This window comes from Kogia breviceps, chromosome 16 (genome assembly GCF_026419965.1).
Source record: "Kogia breviceps isolate mKogBre1 chromosome 16, mKogBre1 haplotype 1, whole genome shotgun sequence".
Classification (NCBI taxonomy): domain Eukaryota; kingdom Metazoa; phylum Chordata; class Mammalia; order Artiodactyla; family Physeteridae; genus Kogia; species Kogia breviceps.
Window position 1 is genome coordinate 76,420,080 of NC_081325.1, and position 23,505 is coordinate 76,443,584.

General features: G+C 52.2%; 1 long non-coding RNA gene across 1 annotated transcript; it reads left to right on the forward strand.

The window, feature by feature from the left end:
• Positions 1–975: 975 nt before the first annotated feature.
• Positions 976–17,709, forward strand: LOC136792822 (uncharacterized). Its single transcript, XR_010837288.1, has 4 exons — positions 976–1,385; positions 10,645–10,814; positions 12,287–12,471; positions 14,074–17,709. It is a non-coding gene; the product is annotated as an uncharacterized lncRNA (long non-coding RNA).
• Positions 17,710–23,505: the final 5,796 nt, after the last annotated feature.

The window sequence follows — 23,505 nt, forward strand, 5'->3', positions numbered from 1 at the left end:
CACTCGGTGGGTTGGAGCCAGGTGGATGTCCATGCTGGGTGGAAGGAGCCACAGAGGAGCTGGGGGGCCAGGTGGCATCTGGTGAGGCTCACCGGAGCCTGAGCCGGGCGCAGGGGTGTCCCCGGGGCTGTGGTGCAGCCTGGGTGCCAGAGTCCAGCGAGACGGGGACTGGGGCGAGAGGTGGGGGAGAACTGGGACCAGGGGCAGCCTTGGGGGTTGGTGCACCCTTGACATCAGATCCCAGTGGGACGGGACGGGGGGCACACCCCGGTACTGGGATCCTCCATCCTGCGCAGGATGGAGGGTGGATCCAAGAGGGGGTAGCCCTGAGTCGGGGGGTGGGACGGCTCCTGGAAGGATGAGGAGGACAGTTGGAGTGGCCGCGGCCACGAGAGCCAAGCGCCAGAGTCTGCGTAGGGAGGAGACTGTCCCTGAAGGAGGGGCGGCACCGGGAGAGCTTACAGGTTGGGGGACAATCCAGACAGGGTACTGACAGGTGGGGAGAAGGCCCATGTCGGGGTGCAGTCTGGCAGGAGGCCAAGAAGAAGCTGGGGGTTCCCGTGCACGGGAGGGGCGGCCGCGGTGGGAGAGTGTGGCCAGGGGCGCTTACCGTCAGGGAGTTACAAACACAGGAGGAAAGGTGGCGCCGAGCCTGGGACGCTCACCTTGAACTCGGGGTCTTCGGTATGAGTGAGCGTGTCTGGAAGCAAGCGTGGGTGGCGCTGTGGGTGCGCGCACGGGCCGGTCAGCTTTGTCCACTGACACCGGCCCCCACTGCAGACCTCGCTTCCAGATCCCAGTCTCCCCTCGGGGGGGCCAGGGCAGGGCAGGGCCAAGGCCCGTCTACAACCTGTCTTCCTGCTGACGGTGAAGACGTGTCTGAAGAGTGGTGACACGTAGGCGCCATACTCAGATTCCCCCAAAGCTGGACACGTTGGAGCGTCACGATCAGTGACGCTAATAACAGATCGCATTCCGTTGAGTGAAATGGAAACCACGAGTTCATACCAACGGAGGCAAATATGGAAATGAACAAAGTAAATGTTGCACCAGGAGCAGGTTACGCACAGTTTTAAGGTGGGTCCCACCCGGCTGGTACTAGTCACGAAGGGGAGGAGGAGGGAAGATGCCAGCAGACGCCATCGCATCAGGCAGTCCTGTGTCCTTCCTGCCAGCCTCTGGAGGAGCTGCCGGCATCACGAGGAGGCGTCCGGCAGCCCCAGAGTCTCCACAACGCCTCTCATCCTCACAGGCAAGGTCACCAGAGTCAAAGAAAGGTCCAGGAGCTCCTGCAGGATGGTGAAGACGAAAGAAACGTGATGGCGAAATGCAACACGAGGTTCCGAAGCGGATCCTTTCGTTTCCAACCACTTCTTAGGACAAACGTGAGTGCCATCTGGGGGCTGGTGATGTACCCTGTTAAGTGTGATTTTGCCGGCTCTGTTGAGGTCACGTGGAGAATAGTCACATGTTTAGAAGATACAGACTACAGTGCTCAGGGATCGTAGGACGTCACAGAGGCAACTTGTTCTCAAAAGTTTCAGGAAAATCGTTATTTGGGTGGTACTTGCAACTCTTCTCTAAGTAGTTTTTGCTTGTTGAAAAACTCAGACTTTCTGTAAGGATTCCTTTATGCCTAAAGGGAGGATAAAAGAAACTTCGGATGAAAATAAGTGCCCGGGCCCCTGGCAGCCTGTGCACCCGCCTAGGGTCACCGTGTCCCCACTCCCACAGCTGGCATGGAGCGTCCCCAGGTCACAGGAGCGTGACCTGTGATGACACATGCGTGCCCCGGGCAGCCAGCGCAGCGCGCGGTGACGAAAGCCCCTGCAGTGTGCCAGCGCCCTAAATAAAGGACGGTGAGCCCCACAGATGACATCCCCGGGCTGCCACCCAGGAGGAAGGGAGAGGCTGACTGACGGCCAGAGCGGGTCAGGAAAGGTCTGCTTTGGGAGGCCGGCGAGATGAACTTCCAATGAGTAAGCGATCAGGGGATCTCAGGACAGGGATGATGGCAACACTAAAAATAACCAGAGCGGCTGGTCATGCTCGGTGCTCAATCCTCGGCTCCTACATCTCATGTGACCGTGGCCAGCATCCTGAGAAGTGAGTATAATTAGTGCCCCCGGGGAGGAGGAAACCTGAGGCCGGGAAGGTTGAAGGACAAGAGGCACCTGTGACCTGCTAACGAGACTGACAGCAGCCAGCGTCTCGGGACACGTGCAAAGGTGGCTGCACATCGGAGGCTCGCAGAGTGCCGTGTGTCGATTACAACTCAAAGGAAAATTAAACTATAGACAAACAGACAGCGTGGCTATGGTCATGCTGCTATGTAGGCATCACAGTGGTCCTAGGAGGGGGCGCGTATTCTCTGGCTCTCACAGACGAGGACCCCGAGGCAGCGATGCTGGGGCCTCACCCGGGGTCACAGCCTCTGACTAGGAAGCTGGACACCCAGCTTTCTCATTCACAGGCTGCTCTCGGAGCCTGCCCGCCCCGGACTCCCAAGACCTGTGTTGAGGGCTGCTTTCACGGACAGCCTTTGTCACCGCAAAACTTGGTAGACGGCTTCCCTGGTGGCGCAGGGGTCGAGAACCCGCCTGCCGATGCGGGGGACGCGGGTTCGTGCCCCGGTCCGGGAGGATCCCACGTGCCGCGGAGCAGCTGGGCCCGTGAGCCGTGGCCGCCGAGCCTGCGTGTCCGGAGCCTGTGCTCCGCAACGGGAGAGGCCACGACAGTGAGAGGCCCGCGTACCGCAAAAAAAATAAAAACCAAAACTTGGTAGAAAGTCCTGTGAGCACGTTTCAACACCAGCAGCCTGACGGAGGGGAGGAGCGTTCCAGGGGTCACGTTCCACGGCCACCGGCCTTCTGCACAATTCTCTCCACTCCTCCTGGGAGCTGACAGCCTCCTCCTCTTTCCCCACCTCGCCGACGTCCCTGCCATGCTTTGAGTGACTCTCTGGAATCGTCACCTTCGAGGGGGTAAAGTCACATCTTGTCTTGCAAGTGGGACCGCGCACCCACCACGGCCAGGATGAGGGGCCCGCGGTGCGGGTTCTGTGTCACGCCTCCTTGCTCTGGATGAATGGTCATGACGTTCAGGCTAAACACGGAGCCGTCGAATCCTCTAGGAGCATCTCAGTGACTGTCACCAAGGGATGCACAGGGGACACTGCCAGGCATGCGGGGGAGGCGGGGCAGTGGCCAGAGCCCCGTGGCCAGCCTGTTGCTGTCACCAGCCAGGCCGTCTGGGTTTAACGTGGGGTTGATGCTGTGTCCCCCTCCCTCCCTATGACTGAGACTGTCCCCTCCACGTCTGGCTGAGCGGGCCGGCTGGGGTCCGAGGGAGGCAGAGCCTGGGCACAGCCCCAGGCGTCTCTCATCTACCCCTCTGTCCCCCTACACATGCAGAGCACCCGTGATGCTGAAAAGCGAAGGAGCCGGGGACCCCGTGTTCCCAGGAGCCGAGCCACCGGACCTGCAAGGACCGTCCTGCACACACAGCCCTCCCATCCGTCCGAGAACAGGGCTTCGCGCGCGTCTTAGGACAGGACACGAAAGGCTAGGATGAGAAGGGGTGGGCCCCACGGCACGGCCTCCGCAGCCACCGTGAGTCTGGGCGGATGCATATGACGCATCTCTGCTCCTCAGCCCGGTTCTGCGCGGTGACCTTCCCCCTGCCGTGGCCCTCGGGAGGCAGGAGGCCACATCTCAGCGCTTCTCTCTCTTGAGGAAGATGGGAGCCCCTCTGGCCACGCTGGGACGTGGACAGTGGCCTTGCACGCTCACGCCTGCTCTGCTGCGCGTTTAAAGCGGACGAGGGGTATAAAAGGAACACATAGTGCACGAAGTGCTGTAAAACGCAAGGCGTAGATGCCACCGCGCTTCGTACTTTCAGGAGCGCGAGGTGGGAGGACCAGTACGTAAATTAGGAGCAAAGCCAGCTCTCGGATCTCCTCGTTAGCCTCTTCCAATAATCTGTGTGCCGTTCTTTCTACCCGCCCTAGACCTTCCGCTGTTCCCATCCACAGTTCGAAGCCACCGTTTGGCTCACCGGGGACCCCGACCTTAATAATGAGGGTGACAATACCAGCCCATCACCGTGACAAGGCTGTTTTCATCTTGTATGGTATCACCCAATACAGAACACGGGCATTTCTCGGACTTTTCATTCATGATCTGTAATCGTCGCAAGATACTTACTGTCATCAAGAGAGGCCACAGGTCCCCCACCAGATCTGAGGTGTTTCATGGCCAAGGGCCGTCCTTCCCAGCCCCTGAGGCTCACCAGTCAGGGCCCCGTGCAAGAGGGAAATAGAGACCCTAGGCTGGGCCCCCGAGGTTCCCACCCACTATGTCTCTACGGGGTCCCACCTCTCTGGGTTGAAATCTCTGACCCAGCAGTTTAAATAACTGCCCTCCTCTCCTCACCTGGCCAGGGTGATATTTTCTGGCCTTTACAGAAGGCTCCATTTCGCTCTGCATTAGTGGCTTGCTTACAATTCTAGAACAACACTCTCAGTTCACAGGAAGTGGACTCTGTCTACACGGCACCAAGCGATGTGCACATGAAGCCATCAGATCTGCGTGGATAGAAGGCAGGAGGGAACCCCGAGGGGCGGGGTCCTTGTCAACTACTGGGAGACGCTGGGTTTCTTCAAAGACAGGCTCTTGAGTTTTCACAGCTCAGCTACTGGTGGCTCTGAGAAGGCCTCACACAGGCTCTCCTGCCTTTTGGCCACGTTCCCTCGTGTCCGTCCCTCCCAACTCAGCCTGGCTGCAAACTCCTACCCACTAAATGTCACTACGTTTGAATTCGGCCTCTCTCTCTCTCTCTCTCTCTCTCTCTCTCTCGATTCCTTCTCTTAATAACACGTTTGACTTTAAAAGGAGAACACAGTTCTTTCACCAGCTCATCACACACACAGTTCACTCCATCGTGAATCTCATTTCACATCCGAGAGCATCTAAGGGCTTCAGTGCCAGGCTGCCGGCCTGTGTGTGTCTCGTTCCCTAAATTCCTGCGACCTTGTCTCTCTGGCCTGTCTCAAACGCACGGCTCTCCCTCCGGTGGAAGCTGAGATCCTTGTGGGAGGCCCTGCACGGAGGATTGCTTTCGATTTTCTGTTCTCAAGTGCGTGCAACCAAAACAAGGACATCCTGACGCGGTGGGATCTGCGGTGGTGGCTGAGTGCCGGCCTCTGGGCTCCTGCGGGCTCGGCACTGTTCCCCAGGGGCCGCGGACCAGCGCTTCCGCCACCAAATCCATTTGGCTCTGTCTAGGGACTAAGGACAGGAAGGTAGCTGTCGGACGAGATTAGTTTCCTGTAGGCCATGAATTGGCAGTAGCAGAAAAATACAGGATGAATTTATTAGCGTGCGAGGTCAGCTAAAAGGAAGGCGAGGCTGGCGAGGGTGCTGTTTTCTCTCTTTGAACCCCCCTCCCAAACTCAGCCAGGCTGAAAAAGACCCTTTAACTCCTTAATTACTTCTTAATAGTTTGAAGCAAATTCAAAAGCCTGTGCCTGCCTTTGCTAAGTGCCTGGAGGTAGAGCTGCCTGGAATATGTCAGGAATTCCTGTTTGGGCTGGAGTTTCTGAAACCCGATTAAAAGCCCCCACAATCTGTGGCCTTGTGTGGGGGGGTGTGTTTCTGTTGAGGGTTTTTTTTTTTTTTTTCGGTTGGGGTGCAAGGGGTAGGAAGGCTGAGCTGGTGTTGACTGGCTAGGTATTTCCTTTGACCCTAGATTTTTATATTTGGGAATCAAGAAGCAGCTTCTAACAGTTAAAAAAAAAATTCAAGTCAAAAATATAATTGCTTCCAACCAGAGATATGCTCATGTGACAAATGTCCCTGCAGATATTTGCTTTAGAAAGAACAAGTGACTTTTTTATTAAGTGAATACTTCCTTGAAGACACAGAGTTGCAGGTAGCTGCAAAGGTGGGTTACACTCCTTGTAAAGACACTTGTACGTTCTGAGAGATCCTTCCTGGGTTGGAGTGGTAATCCTCCCTTTTCCCTTTGGATATTTTTCCAAATGCCTTCAGGCTGTCAGGTAAAATTAGGCCCCGCTGGTATGAGATGAAGTGTTTGGAGCCGGTTTTGTAACGCTTTTGCGTGAAAGGCTGTCGTTCACATTTTCACTGTACGGGAGATCTGCAGCCCCCTCAGCCCCCCTGAGGCCCCGCACCCCCAACTGCCCACCCCTTGCTCCTCGCGGCGTCACAAGGGTGGACGGCAGGGGCTGAGGAGGAAGGTAAAACAGCTCAGTCCTTTGCACCCCTTCCCAGCAGATGACAGTCCCGTAGAGTCTCCAGTTTCTTAGGGAAGCGCAGCACTTGATGTCGCAAAAAGACCAGATGATCCACCTGTCTTCACGTAGCAAGGGCCCAGTTAACATTTACTGAAGGAGCCTCGCATGTTCCCCAGGTTTTGCTGCCCGCTGTCCCCTGGGGCAGCCCCTGCTGTGCCCTGCAGCCTTGGGGGCCTGTCACAGTCCGCCCTGGACAGCCTGCAGGGGTTGGAGTAGGGGGACGGGTCCCGAGCTGCGTCCAGCTCCGAGGTTCAGACAGGCACCTGGGCTGCGCCTCCTGATGGTTCCAAGAAAGTCAGGGCTCAGTTGAATTGTGTCCACTTGTCCAGGCCATGCTGCCTTTGGGAAAACGTCTGAGAAAACGTCTCCTACGATCGGGTCTTACTCAGATGTCCTAGGTCTGCTCCGTGGCACCCTGCCCCAGCGCCCAGGTGAAGAGCCACGGAGCGCGTGAGCAACCTCTTTCCATGGCCACCTGCTCGGCCCTGCTGGGGGTAGGGGTGCTGGCACTGTTCCTCCATCCCGTGATCGGCTGAAGGTTTGGATAATAGCAGCTTGGCTGGACATTTGATCCTCCTTCCCTCCCCGGAGGAGACAAGGGTCTGAGGCGAGTATAAGCCTCCACGTATGTGTCTGGCATGAGCTGTGGTCAAGCCAGACTCAACCTCCTGTGACCTTCTGTGAGCCAATTATCACAAAAGAAATCCAGAAATTGAGGGGGAAGTTCACATCCGAAATTGTGCCAGCGACAGCCTTCCCAAGGCCACCCGGGGCCACACCCTGGGTGGCAGTGTCCCCACTGGCTCAGCAGGGCGTGTCTCCACGCAGCCCAGATCCACGGTGCCCAAAACAAAGACGATGCTCCCTTCCCGTGTTGCTCTGAAGTCATGTTTAGCCAATCCTGTAAACCCCAATCCAACAAATATTTAGACCTCATAATAGCCACGGGTCCAACTTTGCTCTTGGCTCTTGGCTCTCAACAACTGAGAGAAGACAGTCCCGCCCTGGGACTTGTCAGGCACCTTCAGAGACAAGCTTAGTTCCCAATTCTGTTCTTGCAGAAAGGAAAGAAAAGGGTGGGGGGAGAATGTTCCACTCAGAGCCAGGAATCTTTTGTTTTTGTTTTTAACATCTTTATTGGGGTATAATTGCTTTACAATGGTGTGTTAGCTTCTGCTGTATAACAAAGTGAATCAGCTATACGTATACATATGTCCCCATATCCCCTCCCTCTTGCGTCTCCCTCCCACCCTCCCTATCCCACCCCTCTAGGTGGTCACACAGCACCGAGCTGATCTCCCTGTGCTACGCGGCTGCTTCCCACTTAGCTATCTGTTTTACATTTGGGAGTGTACATATGTCCATGCCGCTCTCTCACTTCGTCCCAGCTGACCCTTCCCCCTCCTCATATCCTCAAGTCCATTCTCTAGTAGGTCTGTGTCTTTATTCCTGTCTTGCCCCTAGGTTCTTCATGACCTTTTTTTTTTTTAGATTCCATATATACGTGTTAGCATACGGTATTTGTTTTTCTCTTTCTGACTGACATCACTTTGTATGACAGACTCTAGGTCCATCTACCTCACTATAAATAACTGTTTCATTTCTTTTTATGGCTGAGTAATATTCCATTGTATATATGTGTCACATCTTCTTTATCCATTCATCTGTCGATGGACACTTAGGTTGCTTCCATGTCCTGGCTATTGTAAATTGAGCTGCAGTGAACATTGCGGTACAGAGGCAGAAATCTTTGCGACAAACTTCAAAAGTGATTCAGCAAAATCTCTCAGGACATGTGGCATAGGGTGCGCTGAGCTGGATAAGAGTAGAAAACACACAAGCCTAGGAGGGAGGAACAGCTGCCCTCTTGCCAGCTCCAGGCTGCCTCCGCGAGAACAGCATAGCATCGCTGGGGCTGAGGGTGGGAGGGCATTTCCTCCTCTGTGAACCCACGGAGGGGCCTTGCCTCCGTCTCCAGTGACACTTCCTCCAACTGGTGGGTGATGTGGCTGTGGGTCCAGCTGAGCGCCTGCGGTGGCTTCGGCCGGACTGAATCTTCTTACTCAACACGACCAGGCCCACCATGGACTCTGCCCAGCTGCCAGGCTGCATCCAGTCGGCCCTGTTGAGTTCCCAGTCACGTCAAGGCGAGAGCCCCTCGACCCTACAGGGGTTATTCTGGGCGTGACCCCGCCAGGTACTCAGCCTAAGATCATCGCATGACTGTGAACTTGTGAGGCCAGGGATGGAAGGGAGGAAACAGAATCTTTAGGACCACTGTGGAGACTCTGCTCCATGGCTTGAAAGATTATCAGAAACTAAAGAGTGACTCTTTCCAACCCCCCCACGTACACTCCCATATGCCATGGCTGGCTCTCCTCTTGGTGCAGAGTATGTGCTGCCATGTCCTGGAGCTAGAAAATGCTTTCCCCATCGGTGAGTTCGGAAGACCCTGTGTTTCCCCAGTGCAGAGAGCGCTGCAGGTTTTCAGGGAAAACCTGAAAATAGCAAGGATAGACCAACAGCCGCCTATGCCAAGGGCACTGTCAAAGCCACTTCTAGGTCTACAGAACAGACAGAACCCAGGCAGGACAAGAACACAGCAAAGTAACACCACTGAGTAAGTATACAAATCACCAAAGAAACACAGGAGCATTGGGGAAAGGACAGGGGGACAATCCAGGCATTACGGTGTTGGGATAAATACATTTGAAGAAAACGGCATATCGCATCGGTAATTTAAAAAATAATCGCCTTATTATAAAACCAGAGAAACAAAATGTGGTCTATTGTACAAAGGAATACTACCCAACCATAAAAAGAATGAAGTACTGATACACACGGATAAGCCCTGAAACATTATCTAAGTGAAAGAAGCCAGGCAGGAAAGGCCACATGGTGTATGATTCTATTTATTTGAAATTTCCAGAATGCCCAAGTTAATAGAGATGGAAACTAGATGGGTGGTTGCCAGGAGCTGGGGGTAGAGAAGAATGGGGAGTGACCGCAGCTGGACACGGGGCTTCCTCTGGGGTGATGCACATGTGCTTGAATGAGGTAGTGTTGATGGTTGCTCAACTTCGTGACTGCGCTAAACTCAGTTGACTTGTACACTTTGAAGGGGTAGATATTACGATATCTGAATCATATCTCAAAAGAAATAAAATAAAATAAATGAGGGACAGTGGCAGACGGGAACAGAAATGACTTCCCTTATCCATTAGGCCTTCAAGCAAGGCCTCAACATTGCACCACTTGCATGCAATCATCTCTTTGGAGGCAAAGGTCATTGGGATTTGGACGAGGACCCAACATTACAATAAAACTTTCTAGAGGACCTGGTTTTACTCGGTTTCCTGGCTAAGGCACGTGTCCCTCTGAGTTTCAGTTTGAATGAATCTGCAGTGGAACTAAGAAGCATCTAGAAAGAACCTCCAACTTGGCCAAGACCTGAGTTGTTTGAATAACTTTGGCCTGGAAACTACGCACGTTCATCTATTTCCTAACTAATCCTCAACTCAGTGAACTGTGTTTGCAGTTAACTCGTGTCAGGGGATTTGCCTTCTGCTGTCTATAGGAGAGCGCAGCCTTGCCAGCTTGGGTTGGATTGGTAGGCAAGCAGATTTCTCAATCTAGGTATACTTGCTAACTCTCTGTGCACATGTCCATGGCCCGATGGCAACAGAGTCCCCGGGTCACATCCCCAATTTCCACATCAGTCAATGTTGAGTAAGAAATTATGTTTCTTAATTGCTTAGACACCAAGGTCAGACATACAGGGGAAACGGCACAACGTCCCCGTCACCGCAGATCTTGAAGACATGAGGTGGACCTAAAGGAATAAGAGTGTGAATAGACAAGGGAGACTCATTCTCGCCAATCCTCAGGCATCTCGATGGCTCTGCCCTTTCTCGCGGACCCCACTCAACAGTGGCAGGAAAAAGAGACAAAAGCGCAGATCCATAAGGGCCACAGCTCTGTTAGAACTCACCCACACATGTCTGCCCCTTCCCGCCCTTAGGATCCAGGCGTAGGCTCCTCTTTGCTTTTGGACCCCCTTCCCCTCATTCTCTGATTACAGCTCACCCCAAGCATCGTTCTGTTGACTCTTCAAGTGCCTCTTGGAGAGGCTTACCCTCAAAGCTCTCAGCCTCAAAGGAAACAAGCAAATGAATTCCCTTCACATCCTGCAGACCATCCTCAGGGAGAGTACCCACGTGATAAGACTTGAAAGGAGGAGCACGGTGAAGACTGGGGGAAGGTTCCTTGGCTGGTTGGTTGCTGTCTATCTCGGTGGTCTCTGACTGATCCATCCCTCCCTCCCCTAGATTCCAGGACCTAGAAGAAAAGGCCTGCCACGTGTGTGCTGAGTTGACAAGTGAAGGTGAACAGCTTTCATAGCTCAAATCTGAGACTTACATACAGTGAAATTGTAGGCCCCAGAGCTCCTTAAATGCGAAGAACTATGATTTCCAATCCAGAAGCTGTCACCCCGAAGGTGAGCCCGTAGCTGGGAGCCGGAGGACCTGGGCTTGAATCCTGGCTGCTGCTGCTGGCCTGCTGGCCTCAGCAGGGATGTGACTGCTCTGAAACTGAGGTTCCCGGTCTCTAAGGCAGCAGGATCTGAGCGAGGCAGACGGCCACACAAGTTGAGGTGGAAACGGCGGGATTCCAGGCGACAGTGTGCAAAGCGGAAGGGAGGGATGCTGATTTGAAGGTGAGCGTGAGCTCACATGTTCTGAGTGGCTCATGTCAAAGGTCAAAGCAGGAGCTCAGGCAGGGAGGGATGCCTTGCAGTTGAGAGGCAGGGCCAGGCGTTCTGCTGCCAGAGGGACCGGACAGAATGGGGGCATCACCTGCCTAGAAACGAAGGCTGGAGCCTTAGAAATGGGTGTGATGGCTCTAGAAGAGAGCGGATCGAGAAATGAGGGTCAAGGAAGGACCCCAGGAGAACCACCACCTCTCAGGGCCGGAGGGGGAGAAAAGGCAGAGGAAGCAGGAGAGGATGGAGGGGGCAGGTGACCCCAAGGTGTCAGGAGCCTGCGGGGGAGGGGCTTTCCGGAAGGGGAGAGCCGACGGGGCAGGGGTGGAGGGGCTACAGGGCAAGGAAAGGCCAGGAGAAGATGGGACCGTGGTGTGGTCCCTGGTGACGCTCAGGAGAGCACTTCAGCTAGTCAAGGTGTGGAGGCGAGGAGATGGCAAGGAACAGCACATGGGTCTATGGCTCCTACACTACAGTGCTGCTCAAGGGTGGTCCCCGGGCGAGCAGAATCCGCAACACCCGATAGAAACGCGGATGATGAGGCCCCGCCCCGGACCTGATGGGTCTGCATCTCAGGGCTGGGCAACCTGTGTGCGTGTGTGCGTGCGTGTGCGTGTGTGCGTGCGTGTGCGTGCGTGCGTGTGCGTGCGTGTGCGTGTGTGTGCGTGTGCGTGCGTGCGTGTGCGTGCGTGCGTGCGTGTGTGTGAGGGCATCCGAGTGGGTGTATGATGTGTACGCTGTGAGTGTGTGTGTGTGAGACCCGGTTGGGGGAGGGGAATCCTTCTGTTTGAAAAACAAAAATCTTTCAGAAAACATATAACAAAAAGCTACCGTAATTCCACAACGTTTGAATACGGTTTATAGTCAGTTGGTCACGAGAACATCTACAGATATTTGTAAAATAGTACATTTGTGTCCTGTACAGAGAGGTACGAGCAAAATTGCGGAAATCCAAATATTATCGGTGGATTTTGTTGATGCCAGCTTCCTGGCTGTGATAGTTTACTACAGTTTTGCAAAATGCCACCGTTAGAGGAATCTGGGCAAAGGGCATATGGGGTGTCTCTGTATTATTTCTTACAGTTGCATGTGAATCTACAATATCTGAATTAAAAACTTCCATGAAAACTAGGGATCTTGGGTCATGGCTTTACATATTTTTTAATTGAATTGTTTTGAAGATCAACTTGTTCTACTTTTCACTGCAGTGGCATGTAGTACAATGACTGCAAATGCTGTTTGCTGACACAACGGTTAATCGCCACACAGACAAACAGCAGTTAGAAGGATAAGTCAAAGCGAAAAAGCAGCGAAATCAGAAGAGCAAAACCACATCCAGATGTGGCTGAGGACGATGACAAAACCGGAGACTCCATCCCGGTACGGAGATGAGGTAAATACGAGATCCTCAAACGCTTGCTTGAAAATGAAGATAGATTCAAAGCCCTTTATTATAGTGTTTATAAATCTTCCATTTACAATAAAAACTCCACTACTCTATTCAATTAATGTCTCTGTTATCTCCAGAAGCGTTATAATGTAGGGCTAAAGAAAAAGAGCACAGTTAAATTATGCTCAAAACCCACACAAGCCTTATTTATAAATTATGTTCCACATAGAATTCTTTCCCGTTATACCCTGAACAATTGTACCGTTAGATGCCAACTTGGCTAAGTTCTCTCTCTCTCTCTCTCTCTCTCAACTGCCAGGCTGTCTCAGTAAGGTCCACCCTGGCCATCGTGTTTAATAGTACAGACCCCCTACCCTCTGGGGCCTTCCCTACCCCCTCACCTGGCTCTGCTTTGTCTCGTTTCTACAGCACTTATCATACCCTAACATTTATTAGGTCTACAGTTATCATCTGTCTCGAAAATCAGCTTTCCGAAGGCAGAGATTTTCTGGGGGGTGGGTTGGGCTGGGTGGAGGAGACCTACACTGATGTATCTACAACAGAGTTGGCGTACAGTGAATATCTGTTTACTGAATGAATGAATTTTCAGCATTCAGTGGTCTCACTTTTACTTCAAAGTTTTGGGGTAGTGAGTAAAAAGAAAAATAAGGAAAGCTTTGTGTGTGGCTTGTCCCTTCGGGGGCACTGCCGTGCAAACAGCGTGGCATGAGCCTTCAAGCCGAGGTGGGAGCAGAGGGTCAGCCTTCCAGCCCCGTGGGGGTGACGCTGGCCTCCTGCCGCGGGCAGAATATGGAGATGAATGCAGCAGGGTATTGAAGCAGGACCTACACAAGGCCACATCCTCGGCAGTTTACAGTCCAGAAGGTGTGCGGAAACACATCCATGAATGAGGACTAGAAAACTGTGAGAGATGGAGGTGAAAGTTACACGATTCTGCAACAGGGAGTTCTGACTTCCAGGGGCATTCCCATGGGATGCACTTGAAGACGGAGGGGACATTCTGCAAGAGGACACCTGAGCAAAGGCACGAAGCTGCCCCTGGGCGGAGCTTAGTCTGAAGCAGAGAAGGTGTCAGGAGAAGGCGGAGACATCATCGTGAGCCAGGAGGACACACAGTTAACCAGAAAACGTGCATTTATAATGAAAGAGGTTAAACAGTGGGGGGCCTGTGCCCCCAGGTCTGCAGCCAGGATCGGGAGAGAGGGCAGGGGACCAGGGGCTACTGTCTCCAAGGAGAACCGTCTTCAAGTGTGTCCACAGCTCCTCCCCTCCCCCAGTGGGATCCAGAGCCACACCCGGGGCCCCTGGAGACCCTAAATGCTCCTTCAGTGTCTCACGTGGGCATGGGGGACCAGGGGCTGGAGAACCATGCTTTCTCCAGGACTCCACATTCCTTACACCTGGCCACATAACACGCACTGCCTGGAAAGTTCTGGAAACCAACTAGTTCAAAGGTACTCTTTCTTTCTTCCCCAAAGTTCCTTTTTCTCCCCCCAAACAGTTACTTCAAGCAAAAGGTACTTCAGGACCGAAATGGTGTCTTTCAAACAGTGCCTGACTCGGCCCCTTTCCATTTCCTACTAGAATACCTATGAAAACACAGAAAAGGAGAAAAACACAGCACAGAGAATTAGGACGGCCCGTCCCCCCACCGCCAGAATCTGGGAGGCACGCCAGCGGAGAAGGAGGACAAGGCAAGCGGGTGGAGAAACAGCCCTCAGCCCTGCCAGCCGGGGCCCGGGATCCAAATCCCAGCAGCCGGGGGCTGATGCCGCAGGGCCGCTCCTTCCGGCGTCTGCCCTCCCACGAGCTCTGCAGCGCCTAGGAGAGCCGGTTGTCTATCCTCCTCTAGCACAGCCACTCGTTTTTGAGGAAGGTAGACTGATAACTAACCTAGAATTGATTGTCTGTGATGTCAACCTCTTGTAAAACCAAGGAGAACATGACTGATGTCTCCCCTCCCCCCAGCCCGTGCAGGCTTCCTCTCTCTCCAACCTCAAGTCCACGTGGACCTGCGGTCGGCTGTGCAACCCCACCATCGTTGCCAACACTCAGCGCCCCTAGTCCTCACCTGGGTCCCTAGAAAGGTCTCCGTCCTCCGGTGCGGCCCCATCCCAGTGAACTCTGCACTGCACCCCACAGGCTCTCCATAAATGCCAATGGGAGCACCCCTCTCGAGGTCTCCCGAGACTCATAGGCTAAAGCTGGAGCTCCCCCTGGTCACACGTGGACCACCTAGTCCTCCGAAATTCTCTCCTGCGAGAACCTCCCTGGATACACCAAGCTTGGACTCAGCACCTCAGTGCTGAGCCTTCGTCTTGTCTGTCTGCCTAGAATGTTCCTGCTCCCTCTCTCCCCCTGCACCCGACCCATTCCTTCTCATCCCTGAAGGCACAGCTCAAGGAAAACTTCCCCAACAGCCAACGATGGGAGAACTTTCCAGCACAGCACGCGGAAGACCTCCGTCAGACCACTTCACAGGCACAGCTGAGCAATGATCCGTTTCTCAATGATCCGTCTCCTGCATGGCGGCCCCTGGAGGAAACGTCAGTCATTCGTTCAAAAGCGATTTATTCAGCCCTAGTACATACCCGGCCCTCACTGGGCACACTCACCAGGCACACAGCAGTGAAGGCACAAATTCTGGAATTTTGATGCTTTTTAATCAGCAATCCTATAAATCAGCAACATAATTTCTGAGAATGATGGATATGCTGCGACTGTAGCTTTTTCTTCTCTACCCTCCAAGATCCAACCTAGGTTTTGACATAAAGGACACGCCCCATGAATTGGTTGAATGAGCGTGAAATGGTAAGTATCAGTGTTCAGTACAGAAAACTACGTGTCGAGAACATGAGCTAAAGAACAGAAAAGGAGAAGAGCAGAACGTCATCAACTGACTAGCTGATGCAGAAAAAGGCAGTGGTGAGCGCGTCCTTGAAGAGTTACAGGATGTCTTAGCCGGCTCAGGCTGCTGTAACAAAACACCATAGCCCGGGCGGCTCAAACGCCAGGAATTGGATCCTTGCAGTTCTGTGGGCTGGAAATCCACGATCGGGGTGCCTGCATGGCTGGGTTCTGGTGGGAAACACTTCCTGGCTTGAAGAGAGCTGCTTCTGCCTCCCAGTGACCTCCTGTGGTGGAGACAGAGCTCTGGTGTCTCTTCCTCTTCTTATAAAGACCCCAATCCTATCGTGGGGACCCCACCCTTGACCTAATCTAACTCCAATCACCCTCCAAAGGCCCCGATTCCTACTACCAGCACACTGGGGGTGGGTAGGATTTCAACATTAGCATTTGGGGAGATGCAAACATCCAGTCCATAACAGAGGCACGATCTCCCCTGCCATGAACTTCAAAGAGATGTGTGAACAGATAGAGTCGTTGGTGGGGAGGGGGTCTGCAAGGCCAGGGTTTGTCCTGCTGACTTCTGTTTTCTTTGAAAGTCTAAGTCAAGGTCACCTGCTCAGTTGAGGGGAGGGACAGGTTGGGGAATTGCAGGGAAACCATTAAAGTGTAAAATGACCCTTGAAGAGCATGGGAAAGGCAGCTTTTTCCAGAGGCCAGAAGACGACCCTCCCCCAGCCCCACAGCACCGACGTGCAGCTGTTTGGACATCACTCGACACAGTTGCGTGCTTTTCCGGGAAGGCCCGGGGGCGGGGCGGGAAACAGAGAGGTAGAGAGAGGGGCTTGCGGCTGACAAGATGCTCGTGCCCTGGGCAGGGGGCTCAGGAGAGCAAGCAAGCCACCTCAGGGCTGGCGGCTCCAGAAAGCGGTCCCGGTCTGGTGTCTGGGGATGGAAGTGGGGGAAGTCAGCACCGAGAGAACGATGCCGTCTGAAAGTTTTGCTTTTTGAACCAAAGAAGAGTCATTAAACTATCTAAAGTCAGTGAAAACGTAACATGGTTTGACCCCGTTACCAGAATCCTGATGCCCGACCCAGCAGCTTTCAGTTCTGATTTGTGTTTATTGTACGTCAGAAATATTTTCTAATGTTGTTTCACGGCCTAGCGAACCTGCCAGCCCTGGACTTTAATCTCCAAGAGGCAGGATAAAGCATCTGTGTAACAGGGCCCCTCCAGGACGAACCTGTCACTGCCCGCCGTGCTGAGCCCTCGGGGTTCATGGGCCTCCCCTGGAACATCCGCAGGACTGGGCAAATCCAAGTCAGCCCACTTGGAAAGGGGGGCGTGTGGTCAGGTGCAGAACCAACAAAATGTTTGAAAATGGGACACATGAGAATTGACCTCTTCTCACATTAAATTTCACTTAATCGAAATAAATGTGGTAAATGGTTATCTGTGGCCCAGAGGATAAAAAACCTTGGGTGCTGTCTCTGCCGGCCTGGGTGCCCACCCCCGCTTGGAAAGTCGAGCTGAGCGTGGGGCAGAGGGTTTGCTCTGTTGTGAAAAGAACTGGGCTCATGGTCAAGTCCAAGTGTGTAATCTGAGCAGGAAGGGGTGGGTGTGTTTTGTGCGCACCAGCAGGTCGACTGGGGAAAAGGTGATGTTTACTGCAGGGCTCTGGGAAACGTGAATTTTCTGCAGCTCGGGAGCTGAAGTGACAGCACATGAGGAGGGGCCACAGCAAGCGGCCCCTCCGAGCCAGCCCTGCACAGATGGGCCGAAGGGGACAGTTAGGCAACGGTCTGAAAAAAAGGAAGATTAAGATCAGGACACAGAGCCTGGGGCAACAGGCAAAAAGGAAGGGAAGGGTCAAGGAAATGGACGGGGAGAAGACACCAGTGCCAGCTGGACTGCCCAGAGCTGATTCAATAGGCTGGGATCCACTCAGGATGGATGCCCGGGGAGGGAGGCCATGGGGATAGACACAGACCCAGCGGCTCCGATACAGGGATCCTCGAGCTGCAGCATTCATCTGTTTCTGCTCCTGAAAAGTTGCCACTTGCTGATTGATTGCAGCCAGCTCGTTACAAATCTCTTGGACCAAATGGAGCCTTTCAAGGCCAAATAGAAAAAATGTTGGCCCAAAGGTTCTGGGGCAAATCTGGACCTTTGTCTTGAAAGGGTAATGTGGTGGTTGACATTTTCAACTCTAACAGAATGGCTGACATAACCGAAGTGTTGAACAGTTATTTGGGGCAATTTCGGGAAAGAACTCATCTTTGTCACCCAGGAAAAATGAAAGATGAACAATATCAAGTAAAATGGGTCCCTCCTTATTTTCAATAACACATTTCTGGGCATAAATTGTCTTGGAAAAAAAATGCCTCAATTCATGTTTTTGACTATCCAGTAGAGTCATTTATTTAAACAGGGGTTCTTAAAATTATTTAGGGAGTGAACCACCAGAAAGTTACAGAGCCTAAGAAAATATTGATGTTCAACTCTATTTTCAAAACTAGGATTTTTTTCCTTCCTAGTGCTTAGAAGAACGTCAATATCGAAAGTACCCAACACACATTCACAACTACGAAGACAGCTCTCTATGAAAACCCAGCTGTCAAACGACATCCCTGAGCCATTTCCAAGGGATTCTGCTCAGGGTTTGTACTTGTTCACTCTTTTCTGTATCAGTTTAAGCGTTTTCTGGCAGATAAGCCATAGAATGTGCAAAAGATTTAAGCAAAAGTAGCAGCGGAAACTTTTTAAATTGAGAAATTTCTATCCATTTTCTCAACCTTTTGTGTGCCATGAGAAAAGGCCTTTGTTTTATTTTAACAGTAGAAACCTTGGTTCAACCCGTAGAACACATGCTTTCCACGAGAATACAGATGGAGAACCGGTGTCCTGAGATGTCTTTGACTTCCGATGTTCTGCCTTAGAATATATCAGAAAGTGGTTTCCAGAAGTGGTGTTTTCTTCCTACAGGATCGAAGTTCTCTTCTTTTTCACTTGGCTCTGACCTCATCATCTGTTTTGATCTTATTCCCTGTACATTTTGTAAGACATTCTACATCCCTGTTGAAAAGAGGTGAAAACTATTTAGATAAGATGCGAGAACAAAATTCGACGACCCCCCCAACACACACACACACACACACACACACACACACACACACACACAAAGTGCAAACTTTGGAATCAGAGGATTTAGAGTTTTCAGAGTTCTGTTTCCTCATTTTTTTCTTTCGTTTATTCAACAAGTAATTAATGGGCGCTTATTTTACCTACGCCAGACACTATTTGAGGGCTGGGCATATAGCGGTAGATAAAACACACCAAGTTCCGGCTCCATGGAACTGACATTCTGGAAGGGGTAAACAGGAGACAATTAAATCACCTTTAGTGATACAACATGACAGGTGGTAGTAAGGGCTATGGTTAAAAACAAGCAGGGCCTAGGGGATGGGAAGGAGGTTTTACCTACGGTACTCAGGGAAAGTCCCTCAGATAAGGTGACATTTAAACAGGAAAGTGAAAGAAAATTTCAGGGCAAGGCCTGAAAGGCTCTCTGGGGCAAGAGCATTCCAGGAAGCCGGCTGGCAGGTGTCTGGCTCTGGGCGGGATTTACTCTTTAACCCTCCTAGAACCGATGTGTCCATTAAGCCTTTGTAGGTTTATACATCGAAAGAGTCTCCAAATGAGTTCTTTGATGGGATAAGTATAATGTCGAAGTCTTTAAAGATTGAATTTTTCTGTCTTCAGCCTCCGCATCTTAACTCCACCGGGCACCCCTGTATCCTCAACGTCGGACACAAGTTCTCAAAGCGTTCTTTCAATGGTTTCCACTCGTGTACTTTCACTGCACGGTGTGGGGCACAGAAGACTGAGCTCCGCAGCAAATTCACTGAGACCGCCAGGGACGTCTGCTTGCAGACGTTTCCTGATTCACGCCAAGGCCATCTGGATATTTTCCTGAAAATTGTCAGAGAGCTTCCTCGGTTGACCCAGATTTCTTTTTTTTTTTTTTTTTTTTTTTTTTTTTTTTGCGGTACGCGGGCCTCTCACTTTTGGGGTCTCTCCCGTTGCGGAGCACAGGCTCCGGACGCGCAGGCGCAGCGGCCACGGCTCACGGGCCCAGCCGCTCCGCGGCACGTGGGATCTTCCCGGACCGGGACACGAACCCGGGTCCCCTGCATCGGCAGGCGGACTCTCAACCGCTGCGCCACCAGGGAAGCCCCCTGACCCAGATTTCTTTGACCTCGACAGAAGAACCACTGAGGGAGCGGGGCAGGGTCCCGGCTCCGCTTGGACTTGGTGTGGGAACAGCAGCCGTTCTCAGAGCCCAGGCCTCAGGGTCCTCCGCAAAGGCCTAGGCTCCACGGTGCCGGGTCGAAGCCCCGTGCAACTTGCGGTCAAACCAGCCACGGAGAAACCCAAATGCTGAGGCGGGGCGTTTCCCCAGAGACTCACCTGTGTCATTGGCACGATGGCCACACCTGCTGACTTCAGAACACCTTGCCCCGCCTCTACTTCATCCCTCGCTGCAGATGGCAGAGGGAAATCCCACCCTGTGCCCTGACAAGCCGCAGTCGGCCTGTGAGCACGGCGGTGGGAACAGAGGCTGGCCCGCTAGCTGTGTAACAAAATGACACAGAGAGTAGGACGCAAACCCCTGCATGGAAATGGATGACTTTATCCACCCGTCCAATCAGAAGGAGCCCAGTGGCCACTACGACAAAGTTACCTTTTCACAGAAATGCAGAAAATACAACCACAGCCCTCCTGGGATTGAGGTCATGTAACCTTTACATTCAAGTGGCTGGTGCGGTCCGTCGGGGCCTTCCTTTCCCACCTGACCACAGAGCCGTGCGTTCTAGGCCACGGCCAGGTCCCGGCAACCCCGGAACCAGCAGGTGCTACCAGGGAAGAGCTGTCCGTGTGTTAACAAATGTATCTTCTCGGTCGGTCACAAAACCAAAAACAGGGCTGAAACAGAAAAGACATTTGTTTTTTTTCATTTGCATGTGAATTTCACACCCAACAGGCCTTGCAGCTCCTGTATTTCACCCTCAGAGAGAAACCCCTTAGGCAGAAATGTCAGGCCTTTAACTTTGCTGCTTTACCAAAAATTTAAAAGAAAAGAAAAAGAAAGGACCACTTAACATATTTCAACATATATGGGAAAAGAATCTAAAAAAGAGTGGATATATGTATATGTAAAACCGATTCACTGTGCTGTACACCTGAAACTAACACAGCATTGTAAATCAACTCTACTGCAATAAAAATTTAAAAATAAAATAAACCATTTCAGCAGGGCTAGTAATTAGTAGGATGGGCTTCTATAGAATCTAGTAGGTTAATTCTTTAAAAACTATCCCAAGTAAACATGGTAAAATACTAGTAATACACAGCAATGCTGGGTGGTGAGGACATAGTATCCCTTGTATTAGTCTAGCTTTTCATACAGATATATTTTAACAAGAAAAATATATATATTTAATAATGAATATATAATAAAAGGTCATCAATATTTAATAATAAAATATATTAATGGAAATGCTGCCGGATGCTTTGAGCTTCACCAATATATAGGGTGGAATACACCTGTGTATCATTTATGTGTAACATTTGCTGTTAATGTGTAGACTCCTCCCTCCTCTCCCCAGAGGTCCTAGGAAAGCAGACCTCAGACCACTTCACAGCCGGCATCGACTTGTCCTTAGGCGATGATGCTATAAGAGAATGCCAGTAAAGCTCCCATGATGCTGTAGCATCCCGCCGCCATGCTGGGGACCAGACGTTTCTTCCCCCGGGCTGAGATTCGCCCGCTGTGTGGACACCTAACAGCCGGCCGCCACCAGCGGGCTGCGTGGCCCCCAGACCAGCAGCCAGGGGCAGCTCTGTGGCCTGGCACCAGCCAGCAAGCACCCCAGCCCAACTGCAGACGCCCCCGCTCAGGGCTGAGACACCGAGGCAGGAGACTGGTGACCCCAGGCTGCAGTGTTTCCCGTTCCCGTCAGTTTTCCCTTGAGCTGCCCCCAGAGAGACCCTCCCAAGGAGAACGCATCAGACTGCAAAAGCAGGAGATTTGACTCTCGTCTGTCGAGTGGCACTTCTCCATCAACCGTCGCCTGGCTCAACCTGACACGCTGAGTTTGAGCTCTTGGGGCCGTGAAGGTGTTTCTCCACCTCGATTCCTCTCCGCCGTCAGCACTGGCCGCCTGGACCACTGGCCAGACGACACCGCGCCGCCCCTCTCGGCCCCGCCAGCGCGGTGAGGCCTCTGATGGTCGAGGAGCCCCGGTCTGCACCCCGCTCAGAGGAAGCCACCGCCGGCACTGGGTCCGGCGCACCCCTCCCTGCTACGGAGGGAAGACTCAGGGGGTCGGGGGGTCGGCCGGGCCGACCAGTCCTCTGCACCCACAGTGACCCGTCGGCCTCGGCCATGGGTAAGGGACAGAGGGAAGGTGAGACCAAACCCCACCGTCCTAAGAGGGCAAAGGAAGGACAAGCTGCAAGTTGCTGGTTTTCACCTGTCCTGAAGCCACTCTCACCTGGACGGGACCTCAGGGTACCTGCCAACCACAGCCAGGGCCCCTTAGCGGGACACACTCGGACCTCGACTTTGTCCCTTCAAAGGAGAGCTGGGGGCTTCCCTGGTGGCGCAGTGGTTGAGAGTCCGCCTGCCGATTCGGAGGGCGCGGGTTCGTGCCCCGGTCCGGGAGGATCCCACGTGCCGCGGAGCGGCTGGGCCCGTGAGCCGTGGCCGCTGCGCCTGCGCGTCCGGAGCCTGTGCTCCGCAACGGGAGAGGCCACGGCAGTGAGAGGCCCACGTACCGCAAAAAAACAAAACAAAACAAAGGAGAGCTGGGCGTGAGCCAGTGATCATGAAACATCTGTCCGCACACTGTACGCTCCTGCGCTGGTATTCTGCTTGGAGGAGAGGCGTTTCTTAAAGATGGGCCAGCTGGTTGGAATTTAACACTTATATATATATATATATATATATATATATAAACACTCTCAGTATCTATTCCTAAATTCTAGTTGGGGCTTTTTGAAAACTTCAGAAGCCCTTGGGAGGCCATCTAAATGCAAAATCTTTCTAGATCTGGTTGCCCCCCTATTTTCCACAATTGCCACACCTATACCTACTTAGAAAAAAATGTTAGTGACTCACCCATGTTCTCTCCAAAGCGTTAACTTCCTGGGAACAACTTTCTTCTCCTGTGACAGCTCTTTGGGATGAAGTACGGCAACCCAGTGTACCTGTGTGTTCACGTGTGTGACAAAAAGCCACAAGATGCTGTGTATCCTATAAGTCACACACTCTGCTATTCTCCATGCTAGTCTCATGGAGTCGAAACAGATCTACTTTTTAAATGCAGGTCATGACCCACTGAAGTGGTTTAATGACCTGCAAAGAGTCAGGACCCGAGCCTTGAAAAACACTGGTTTGCGGCTCTGGGTTGACATCGGGTGAAGTATGGGGGGGCCTTCTCCCCTCCCTTCCGCCCTGCCCTCTTTCCCACCTCCCTGCGATGTCCAGTATCTCAGAGGATGGAGGTATCAAGGATATTGACAGAAACCCTGAACTCCAAGTAATAGCTTGTTTTGCAAAGATATAAGTGCTCACAAATTGTCCATCGACACAGAAAATTAATACACAGAAAACTTCAGTGCCTCTTCCTCCGTGCTCTCAGCACTTACTCTGTCCTCACAATTATTTTTCTCCTCTAAGTCAGAGGAAAACACGACCTGTCTCGCTGCTTTGAGATGGACCCTTTCCACCCAGTCTTAGTTTAATTTGTTTATTCGTTTAATGTCATGACACAGGAAAGTAATTTCAGGCACCCGGGATTATGGTCTATTTTGTGGTCTCCTATTTAATTTTTAAAGTATATGTAAAATTCACAACCTGCTTCCTACTGTATTTATGTTAATATTAAAATTGCTTATTGTCAAGTAAGATTCATAGTCCAGGAAGAAAAGTGGTGTTTACTCCAGAGCTTCAAGGACCCTGAAACAATAGGCCCCCATTTCTCTTCATGGTGTTCTGGTTCTGGTTGAAAAGTACAGCCTTAAGGCAAAAGAAACTTCACCAGGAATTTCAAGCACCATCATAAGCCAGCTGAGGAGGTTTGGGGTAGTGGCTGCCAAGTGCC